Below are 10,000 nucleotides of genomic sequence, written 5' to 3' on the forward strand. Positions count from 1 at the left end.
GGCGTCTTCTGACAGACGCCGGTAGGGTTTGAGAAACATGCTTTTTCGGAAAGGACCGCTCGGCTGACGCGGGCCTGGGCTCCCGCACCCCTCTCGTGGCGGGGCACCCGCGAGCGCGGCGGAACTCCCGTGTAGGACATCTCTGGGCCCGTGTGGCCGACGGGCACGCGACAGGGTCGTCTCGGTCTCGCGACGAAAGCGGTTTCGCGCTGGTTGGTGCGCTAGAGGTCGATCCGCAGGCCGAAGGAACCGTCCACCCGAACACCCCGGCGCGAGGCCGGGGCCGGCAGGGGCCCTCCGATGGCGGGTCATGCTTGCCAATCGGTCAGTGGTTGGTGTGGTGCAGTACATGTCAGGGTGTGGGTGCGAGATGGGCCGGGAGGACCGCTCCTCCTGCGTCGGACCCCGAGTCATAGGAAGTGCCGTTTTGTCACAACCCCAGGGGTGGGGTGGGTAACGGTAGGGAAGTGCCGGCCAACGCGCAGAGGTCGACCCGCAGGCCGAAGGAACCGTCCACCCGAACACCCCGGCGCGAGGCCGGGGCCGGCAGGGGCCCTCCGATGGCGGGTCATGATTGCCAATCGGTCAGTGGTTATGTGTGTGCTGCGGTGCCGGCCAACGCTCAGAGGTCGACCCGCAGGCCGAAGGAACCGTCCACCCGAACACCCCGGCGCGAGGCCGGGGCCGGCAGGGGCCCTCCGATGGCGGGTCATGATTGCCAATCGGTCAGTGGTTATGTGTGTGCTGCGGTGCCGGCCAACGCTCAGAGGTCGACCCGCAGGCCGAAGGAACCGTCCACCCGAACACCCCGGCGCGAGGCCGGGGCCGGCAGGGGCCCTCCGATGGCGGGTCATGATTGCCAATCGGTCAGTGGTTATGTGTGCTGCGGTGCTGCGGTGCCGGCCAACGCTCAGAGGTCGACCCGCAGGCCGAAGGAACCGTCCACCCGAACACCCCGGCGCGAGGCCGGGGCCGGCAGGGGCCCTCCGATGGCGGGTCATGATTGCCAATCGGTCAGTGGTTGTGTGTGTTGCGGTGGGGCCGGGAGGACCGCTCCTCCTGCGTCGGACCCGGGTCATGGGAAGTGCCGTGTGGCGGTGGTGGGGCCGGGAGGACCGCTCCTCCTGCGTCGGACCCGAGTCATGGGAAGTGCCGTGTGGCGGGGCCGGGAGGACCGCTCCTCCTGCGTCGGACCCGAGTCATAGGAAGTGCCGTGTGGCGGGGCCGGGAGGACCGCTCCTCCTGCGTCGGACCCGAGTCATAGGAAGTGCCGTGTGGCGGGGCCGGGAGGACCGCTCCTCCTGCGTCGGACCCGAGTCATAGGAAGTGCCGTGTTGCGCTGGTGGGGCCGTGCCCGCCAACAGCCTTCAGTGGTCGGATACCACGTTTGCAAGCTCCCCGCTGGAATGGGGACTTAGAAGAAATGAGGGGAAAATTCCCCCGGAGCTCCGTGCCTGAGGGCGGGCTGTGAGCCGCGCCGCGTCCGCCAACAGCCTTCCATGGTCGGACACCATTGTTCGCAAGTTGCCCGCTGGAATGGGCACATAGAAGAAATTTCGAGGATAACATCCACCAGAGCGCCAGGGCGGCCGTTATTGCAGTATGCGTCCGCCTGGCAGCTCTCTTCCGCGGGAACCATTGGGCAATTTCTTTCACGGAGGTGGACATAGAAGAATTTTTGTTTCTAAAAACGTGGTTCCTAAAAATGTGCCCCAGGTGTTTTGGAAAACCCGGGTAAACCTGGGAAGTAGGCAAATGACCCTCTGACTAGGGGTAAAAACGTTTGCCTACTGCAGCGCCCCTAATGCAATTCGGCGGAACTGCAACGCCCCTGGTCGCCTAAACGCTACCCCTGGTCGCCTAAACCTCACCCCTGGTCGCCTAAACCTCACCCCTGGTCGCCTAAAAGTCACCCCTGGTCGCCTAAATTGTCAACCCCTGGTCACCTAAATTGTCAACCCCTGGTCGCCTAAAGGGGACTTAGAAGAAATGAGGGGGCAAATTCCCCCGGAGCTCCGTGCCTGAGGGCGGGCTGTGAGCCGCGCCGCGTCCGCCAACAGCCTTCAGTGGTCGGATACAATGTATGAAAGTTCCCCGCTGGAAAGGGGACTTAGAAGAAATGAGGCAAATTTCCCCGGAGCTCCGTGCCTGAGGGCGGGCTGTGAGCCGCGCCGCGCCCGCCAACAGCCTTCAGTGGTCGGATACAATGTTTGAAAGTTCCCCGCTGGAAAGGGGACTTAGAAGAAATGAGGCAAATTTCCCCGGAGCTCCGTGCCTGAGGGCGGGCTGTGAGCCGCGCCGCGCCCGCCAACAGCCTTCAGTGGTCGGATACAATGTTTGAAAGGTCCCCGCTGGAAAGGGGACTTAGAAGAAATGAGGCAAATTTCCCCGGAGCTCCGTGCCTGAGGGCGGGCTGTGAGCCGCGCCGCGTCCGCCAACAGCCTTCAGTGGTCGGATACAATGTTTCAAAGTTCCCCGCTGGAAAGGGGACTTAGAAGAAATTTGTAAAAATTCACCCGGAGCTCCGTGCCTGAGGGCCGGCTATGAGCCGCGCCGTGCCCGCCAACAGCCTTCCACGGTCGGATACAATGTTTCAAAGTTCCCCGCTGGAAAGGGGACTTAGAAGGAATTTGTCAAATTCACCCGGAGCTCCGTGCCTGAGGGCCGGCTATGAGCCGCGCCGTGCCCGCCAACAGCCTTCCACGGTCGGATACAATGTTTGAAAGTTCCCCGCTGGAAAGGGGACTTAGAAGAAATGAGGGGGAAATTCCCCCGGAGCTCCGTGCCTGAGGGCGGGCTGTGAGCCGCGCCGCGTCCGCCAACAGCCTTCAGTGGTCGGATACAATGTTTGAAAGGTCCCCGCTGGAAAGGGGACTTAGAAGAAATGAGGCAAATTTCCCCGGAGCTCCGTGCCTGAGGGCGGGCTGTGAGCCGCGCCGCGCCCGCCAACAGCCTTCAGTGGTCGGATACAATGTTTGAAAGTTCCCCGCTGGAAAGGGGACTTAGAAGAAATGAGGCAAATTTCCCCGGAGCTCCGTGCCTGAGTGCGGGCTGTGAGCCGCGCCGCGTCCGCCAACAGCCTTCCTTTGGTCGGATACAATGTTTGAAAGGTCCCCGCTGGAAAGGGGACTTAGAAGAATTGAGTAAAATTCACCCGGAGCTCCGTGCCCGAGGGCCGGCTATGAGCCGCGCCGTGCCCGCCAACAGCCTTCCACGGTCGGATACAATGTTTCAAAGTTCCCCGCTGGAAAGGGGACTTAGAAGAAATTTGTAAAATTCACCCGGAGCTCCGTGCCCGAGGGCCGGCTATGAGCCGCGCCGCGCCCGCCAACAGCCTTCCTTTGGTCGGATACAATGTTTCAAAGTTCCCCGCTGGAAAGGGGACTTAGAAGAAATTTGTAAAATTCACCCGGAGCTCCGTGCCCGAGGGCCGGCTATGAGCCCCGCCGTGCCCGCCAACAGCCTTCCACGGTCGGATACAATGTTTCAAAGTTCCCCGCTGGAAAGGGGACTTAGAAGAATTGAGTAAAATTCACCCGGAGCTCCGTGCCTGAGGGCCGGCTATGAGCCGCGCCGTGCCCGCCAACAGCCTTCCTTTGGTCGGATACAATGTTTCAAAGTTCCCCGCTGGAAAGGGGACTTAGAAGAAATTTGTGAAAATTCACCCGGAGCTCCGTGCCTGAGGGCCGGCTATGAGCCGCGCCGTGCCCGCCAACAGCCTTCCACGGTCGGATACAATGTTTCAAAGTTCCCCGCTGGAAAGGGGACTTAGAAGAAATTTGTAAAAATTCACCCGGAGCTCCGTGCCTGATGGCGGGCTGTGAGCCGCGCCGCGCCCGCCAACAGCCTTCAGTGGTCGGATACAATGTTTGAAAGTTCCCCGCTGGAAAGGGGACTTAGAAGAATTGAGTAAAATTCACCCGGAGCTCCGTGCCCGAGGGCCGGCTATGAGCCGCGCCGCGCCCGCCAACAGCCTTCCTTTGGTCGGATACAATGTTTCAAAGTTCCCCGCTGGAAAGGGGACTTAGAAGAAATTTGTGAAAATTCACCCGGAGCTCCGTGCCTGAGGGCCGGCTATGAGCCGCGCCGTGCCCGCCAACAGCCTTCCACGGTCGGATACAATGTTTCAAAGTTCCCCGCTGGAAAGGGGACTTAGAAGAAATTTGTAAAAATTCACCCGGAGCTCCGTGCCTGATGGCGGGCTGTGAGCCGCGCCGCGCCCGCCAACAGCCTTCAGTGGTCGGATACAATGTTTGAAAGTTCCCCGCTGGAAAGGGGACTTAGAAGAATTGAGTAAAATTCACCCGGAGCTCCGTGCCCGAGGGCCGGCTATGAGCCGCGCCGCGCCCGCCAACAGCCTTCCTTTGGTCGGATACAATGTTTCAAAGTTCCCCGCTGGAAAGGGGACTTAGAAGAAATTTGTGAAAATTCACCCGGAGCTCCGTGCCTGAGGGCCGGCTATGAGCCGCGCCGTGCCCGCCAACAGCCTTCCACGGTCGGATACAATGTTTCAAAGTTCCCCGCTGGAAAGGGGACTTAGAAGAAATTTGTAAAAATTCACCCGGAGCTCCGTGCCTGATGGCGGGCTGTGAGCCGCGCCGCGCCCGCCAACAGCCTTCAGTGGTCGGATACAATGTTTGAAAGTTCCCCGCTGGAAAGGGGACTTAGAAGAATTGAGTAAAATTCACCCGGAGCTCCGTGCCCGAGGGCCGGCTATGAGCCGCGCCGCGCCCGCCAACAGCCTTCCTTTGGTCGGATACAATGTTTCAAAGTTCCCCGCTGGAAAGGGGACTTAGAAGAAATTTGTGAAAATTCACCCGGAGCTCCGTGCCTGAGGGCCGGCTATGAGCCGCGCCGTGCCCGCCAACAGCCTTCCACGGTCGGATACAATGTTTCAAAGTTCCCCGCTGGAAAGGGGACTTAGAAGAAATTTGTGAAAATTCACCCGGAGCTCCGTGCCTGAGGGCCGGCTATGAGCCGCGCCGTGCCCGCCAACAGCCTTCCACGGTCGGATACAATGTTTCAAAGTTCCCCGCTGGAAAGGGGACTTAGAAGAAATTTGTAAAAATTCACCCGGAGCTCCGTGCCTGAGGGCCGGCTATGAGCCGCGCCGTGCCCGCCAACAGCCTTCCTTTGGTCGGATACAATGTTTCAAAGTTCCCCGCTGGAAAGGGGACTTAGAAGAAATTAGTAAAAATTCACCCGGAGCTCCGTGCCTGAGGGCCGGCTATGAGCCGCGCCGTGCCCGCCAACAGCCTTCCACGGTCGGATACAATGTTTCAAAGTTCCCCGCTGGAAAGGGGACTTAGAAGAAATTTGTGAAAATTCACCCGGAGCTCCGTGCCCGAGGGCCGGCTATGAGCCGCGCCGTGCCCGCCAACAGCCTTCCACGGTCGGATACAATGTTTCAAAGTTCCCCGCTGGAAAGGGGACTTAGAAGAAATTTGTGAAAATTCACCCGGAGCTCCGTGCCCGAGGGCCGGCTATGAGCCGCGCCGTGCCCGCCAACAGCCTTCCACGGTCGGATACAATGTTTCAAAGTTCCCCGCTGGAAAGGGGACTTAGAAGAATTGAGTAAAATTCACCCGGAGCTCCGTGCCTGAGGGCCGGCTATGAGCCGCGCCGTGCCCGCCAACAGCCTTCCACGGTCGGATACAATGTTTCAAAGTTCCCCGCTGGAAAGGGGACTTAGAAGAATTGAGTAAAATTCACCCGGAGCTCCGTGCCTGAGGGCCGGCTATGAGCCGCGCCGTGCCCGCCAACAGCCTTCCACGGTCGGATACAATGTTTCAAAGTTCCCCGCTGGAAAGGGGACTTAGAAGAAATTTGTGAAAATTCACCCGGAGCTCCGTGCCTGAGGGCCGGCTATGAGCCGCGCCGTGCCCGCCAACAGCCTTCCACGGTCGGATACAATGTTTCAAAGTTCCCCGCTGGAAAGGGGACTTAGAAGAAATTTGTGAAAATTCACCCGGAGCTCCGTGCCTGAGGGCCGGCTATGAGCCGCGCCGTGCCCGCCAACAGCCTTCCACGGTCGGATACAATGTTTCAAAGTTCCCCGCTGGAAAGGGGACTTAGAAGAAATTTGTGAAAATTCACCCGGAGCTCCGTGCCTGAGGGCCGGCTATGAGCCGCGCCGTGCCCGCCAACAGCCTTCCACGGTCGGATACAATGTTTCAAAGTTCCCCGCTGGAAAGGGGACTTAGAAGAAATTTGTAAAAATTCACCCGGAGCTCCGTGCCCGAGGGCCGGCTATGAGCCGCGCCGCGCCCGCCAACAGCCTTCCACGGTCGGATACAATGTTTCAAAGTTCCCCGCTGGAAAGGGGACTTAGAAGAAATTTGTAAAAATTCACCCGGAGCTCCGTGCCCGAGGGCCGGCTATGAGCCGCGCCGCGCCCGCCAACAGCCTTCCACGGTCGGATACAATGTTTCAAAGTTCCCCGCTGGAAAGGGGACTTAGAAGAAATTTGTGAAAATTCACCCGGAGCTCCGTGCCTGAGGGCCGGCTATGAGCCGCGCCGTGCCCGCCAACAGCCTTCCACGGTCGGATACAATGTTTCAAAGTTCCCCGCTGGAAAGGGGACTTAGAAGAAATTAGGCAACTTTCCCCGGAGCTCCATGCCTGAGTGCGGGCTGTTTGCCGCGCCGTGCCCGCCAACAGCCTTCAGTGGTCGGATACAATGTTTCAAAGTTCCCCGCTGGAAAGGGGACTTAGAAGAAATTATGAATATTTTTGTTTCTAAAAACGTGATCCCTGAAAATGTGCCCCAGGTGTTTTGGAAAACCCGGGTAAACCTGGGAAGTAGGCAAATGACCCTCTGACTAGGGGGGAAGAACGTTTGCCTACTGCAGCGCCCCTAATGCAATTCGGCGGAACTGCAACGCCCCTGGTCGCCTAAACGCTACCCCTGGTCGCCTAAAAGCTACCCCTGGTCGCCTAAAAGCTACCCCTGGTCGCCTAAACGCTACCCCTGGTCGCCTAAACGCTACCCCTGGTCGCCTAAACGCTACCCCTGGTCACCTAAACGCTACCCCTGGTCGCCTAAACGCTTCCCCTGGTCACCTAAACGCTACCCCTGGTCGCCTAAACGCTACCCCTGGTCGCCTAACTGACCCCTCGTGTGTGGGGATCAACGTTTGCCTACTAGGGCGTCCTCCGGCGGCCTCTCGGCAGTACTGCAGGCCCATTTTAGCCGAGCCCATTGAAATGAATGGGGGAATTTTATACGTTTTTGCCTTTTTTTCCCCCCCTCGTTCTTTTTGTATTTATTCATTTATTTCAACTTTTACCGACTCAACCGCCCTCCGGCGTGCCCTCGGCGGTCCCGCAAGCCCAATTCGGCCGAGCCCATTGAAATGAATGGGGGAATTTTATACGTTTTTGCCTTTTTTTCCCCCCCCTCGTTCTTTTTGTATTTATTCATTTATTTCAACTTTTACCGACTCAACCGCCCTCCGGCGTGCCCTCGGCGGTCCCGCAAGCCCAATTCGGCCGAGCCCATTGAAATGAATGGGGGAATTTTATACGTTTTTGCCTTTTTTTTCCCCCCCTCGTTCTTTTTGTATTTATTCATTTATTTCAACTTTTACCGACTCAACCGCCCTCCGGCGTGCCCTCGGCGGTCCCGCAAGCCCAATTCGGCCGAGCCCATTGAAATGAATGGGGGAATTTTATACGTTTTTGCCTTTTTTCCCCCCCCCCCCCTCGTCCTTTTTGTATTTATTCATTTATTTCAACTTTTACCGACTCAACCGCCCTCCGGCGTGCCCTCGGCGGTCCCGCAAGCCCAATTCGGCCGAGCCCATTGAAATGAATGGGGGAATTTTATACGTTTTTGCCTTTTTTTTCCCCCCCTCGTTCTTTTTGTATTTATTCATTTATTTCAACTTTTACCGACTCAACCGCCCTCCGGCGTGCCCTCGGCGGTCCCGCAAGCCCAATTCGGCCGAGCCCATTGAAATGAATGGGGGAATTTTATACGTTTTTGCCTTTTTTTTCCCCCCCTCGTTCTTTTTGTATTTATTCATTTATTTCAACTTTTACCGACTCAACCGCCCTCCGGCGTGCCCTCGGCGGTCCCGCAAGCCCAATTCGGCCGAGCCCATTGAAATGAATGGGGGAATTTTATACGTTTTTGCCTTTTTCCCCCCCCCCCCCTCGTCCTTTTTGTATTTATTCATTTATTTCAACTTTTACCGACTCAACCGCCCTCCGGCGTGCCCTCGGCGGTCCCGCAAGCCCAATTCGGCCGAGCCCATTGAAATGAATGGGGGAATTTTATACGTTTTTGCCTTTTTTTTCCCCCCCTCGTTCTTTTTGTATTTATTCATTTATTTCAACTTTTACCGACTCAACCGCCCTCCGGCGTGCCCTCGGCGGTCCCGCAAGCCCAATTCGGTCGAGCCCATTGAAATGAATGGGGGAATTTTATACGTTTTTGCCTTTTTTTCCCCCCCTCGTTCTTTTTGTATTTATTCATTTATTTCAACTTTTACCGACTCAACCGCCCTCCGGCGTGCCCTCGGCGGTCCCGCAAGCCCAATTCGGCCGAGCCCATTGAAATGAATGGGGGAATTTTATACGTTTTTGCCTTTTTCCCCCCCCCCTCGTTCTTTTTGTATTTATTCATTTATTTCAACTTTTACCGACTCAACCGCCCTCCGGCGTGCCCTCGGCGGTCCCGCAAGCCCAATTCGGCCGAGCCCATTGAAATGAATGGGGGAATTTTATACGTTTTTGCCTTTTTTTTTCCCCCCCTCGTCCTTTTTGTATTTATTCATTTATTTCAACTTTTACCGACTCAACCGCCCTCCGGCGTGCCCTCGGCGGTCCCGCAAGCCCAATTCGGCCGAGCCCATTGAAATGAATGGGGGAATTTTATACGTTTTTGCCTTTTTTTTTCCCCCCTCGTCCTTTTTGTATTTATTTACTTATTTCAACCTTTACCGACTTAGGGGCCGCTTTGCACCGCCTGTGCCCGGGGAAGGTGCTCCTATTCGGGCCAAGTGTGACACACGCCCGCCCTCCTCCTCCGGAGCTTCCATTAGGGTAGACTTAGGGGCCGCTTGGCACCGCCTGTGCCCGGGGAAGGTGCTCATATTCGGCTTCACTGTCAGGCAGCATGCACTCCTCCTCCGGAGCTTCCATTTGGGCAAACTTAGGGGCCGCTTGGCACCGCCCGTGCCCGGGGAAGGTGCTCCTATTCGGGCCAAGTGTGACACACGCCCGCACTCCTCCTCCGGAGCTTCCATGAGGGTAGACTTAGGGGCCGCTTGGCACCGCCTGTGCCCGGGGAAGGTGCTCCTATTCGGCTTCACTGTCATGCAGCATGCACTCCTCCTCCGGAGCTTCCATTTGGGCAAACTTAGGGGCCGCTTGGCACCGCCTGTGCCCGGGGAAGGTGCTCATATTCGGATTCACTGTCAGGCAGCATGCACTCCTCCTCCGGAGCTTCCATTTGGGACAACTTAGGGGCCGCTTGGCACCGTCTGTGCCCGGGGAAGGTGCTCCTATTCGGGCTAAGTGTGACACACGCCCGCCCTCCTCCTCCGGAGCTTCCATGAGGGTAGACTTAGGGGCCACTTGGCACCGCCTGTGCCCGGGGAAGGTGCTCATATTCGGCTTCACTGTCCGGAGCTTCCATAAGGGCAAACTTAGGGGCCGCTTGGCACCGTCTGTGCCCGGGGAAGGTGCTCCTATTCGGCTTCACTGTCACACAGCATGCACTCCTCCTCCGGAGCTTCCATAAGGGCAAACTTAGGGGCCGCTTGGCACCGTCTGTGCCCGGGGAAGGTGCTCCTATTCGGCTTCACTGTCACACAGCATGCACTCCTCCTCCGGAGCTTCCATAAGGGCAAACTTAGGGGCCGCTTGGCACCGCCTGTGCCCGGGGAAGGTGCTCCTATTCGGCTTCACTGTCACACAGCATGCACTCCTCCTCCGGAGCTTCCATAAGGGCAAACTTAGGGGCCGCTTGGCACCGTCTGTGCCCGGGGAAGGT

Source organism: Idiotropiscis lumnitzeri, chromosome 16 (assembly GCF_059441095.1).
Source record: "Idiotropiscis lumnitzeri isolate Australia: NSW breed Sydney's pygmy pipehorse chromosome 16, RoL_Ilum_1.0, whole genome shotgun sequence".
NCBI classification, from domain to species: Eukaryota; Metazoa; Chordata; class Actinopteri; order Syngnathiformes; family Syngnathidae; genus Idiotropiscis; species Idiotropiscis lumnitzeri.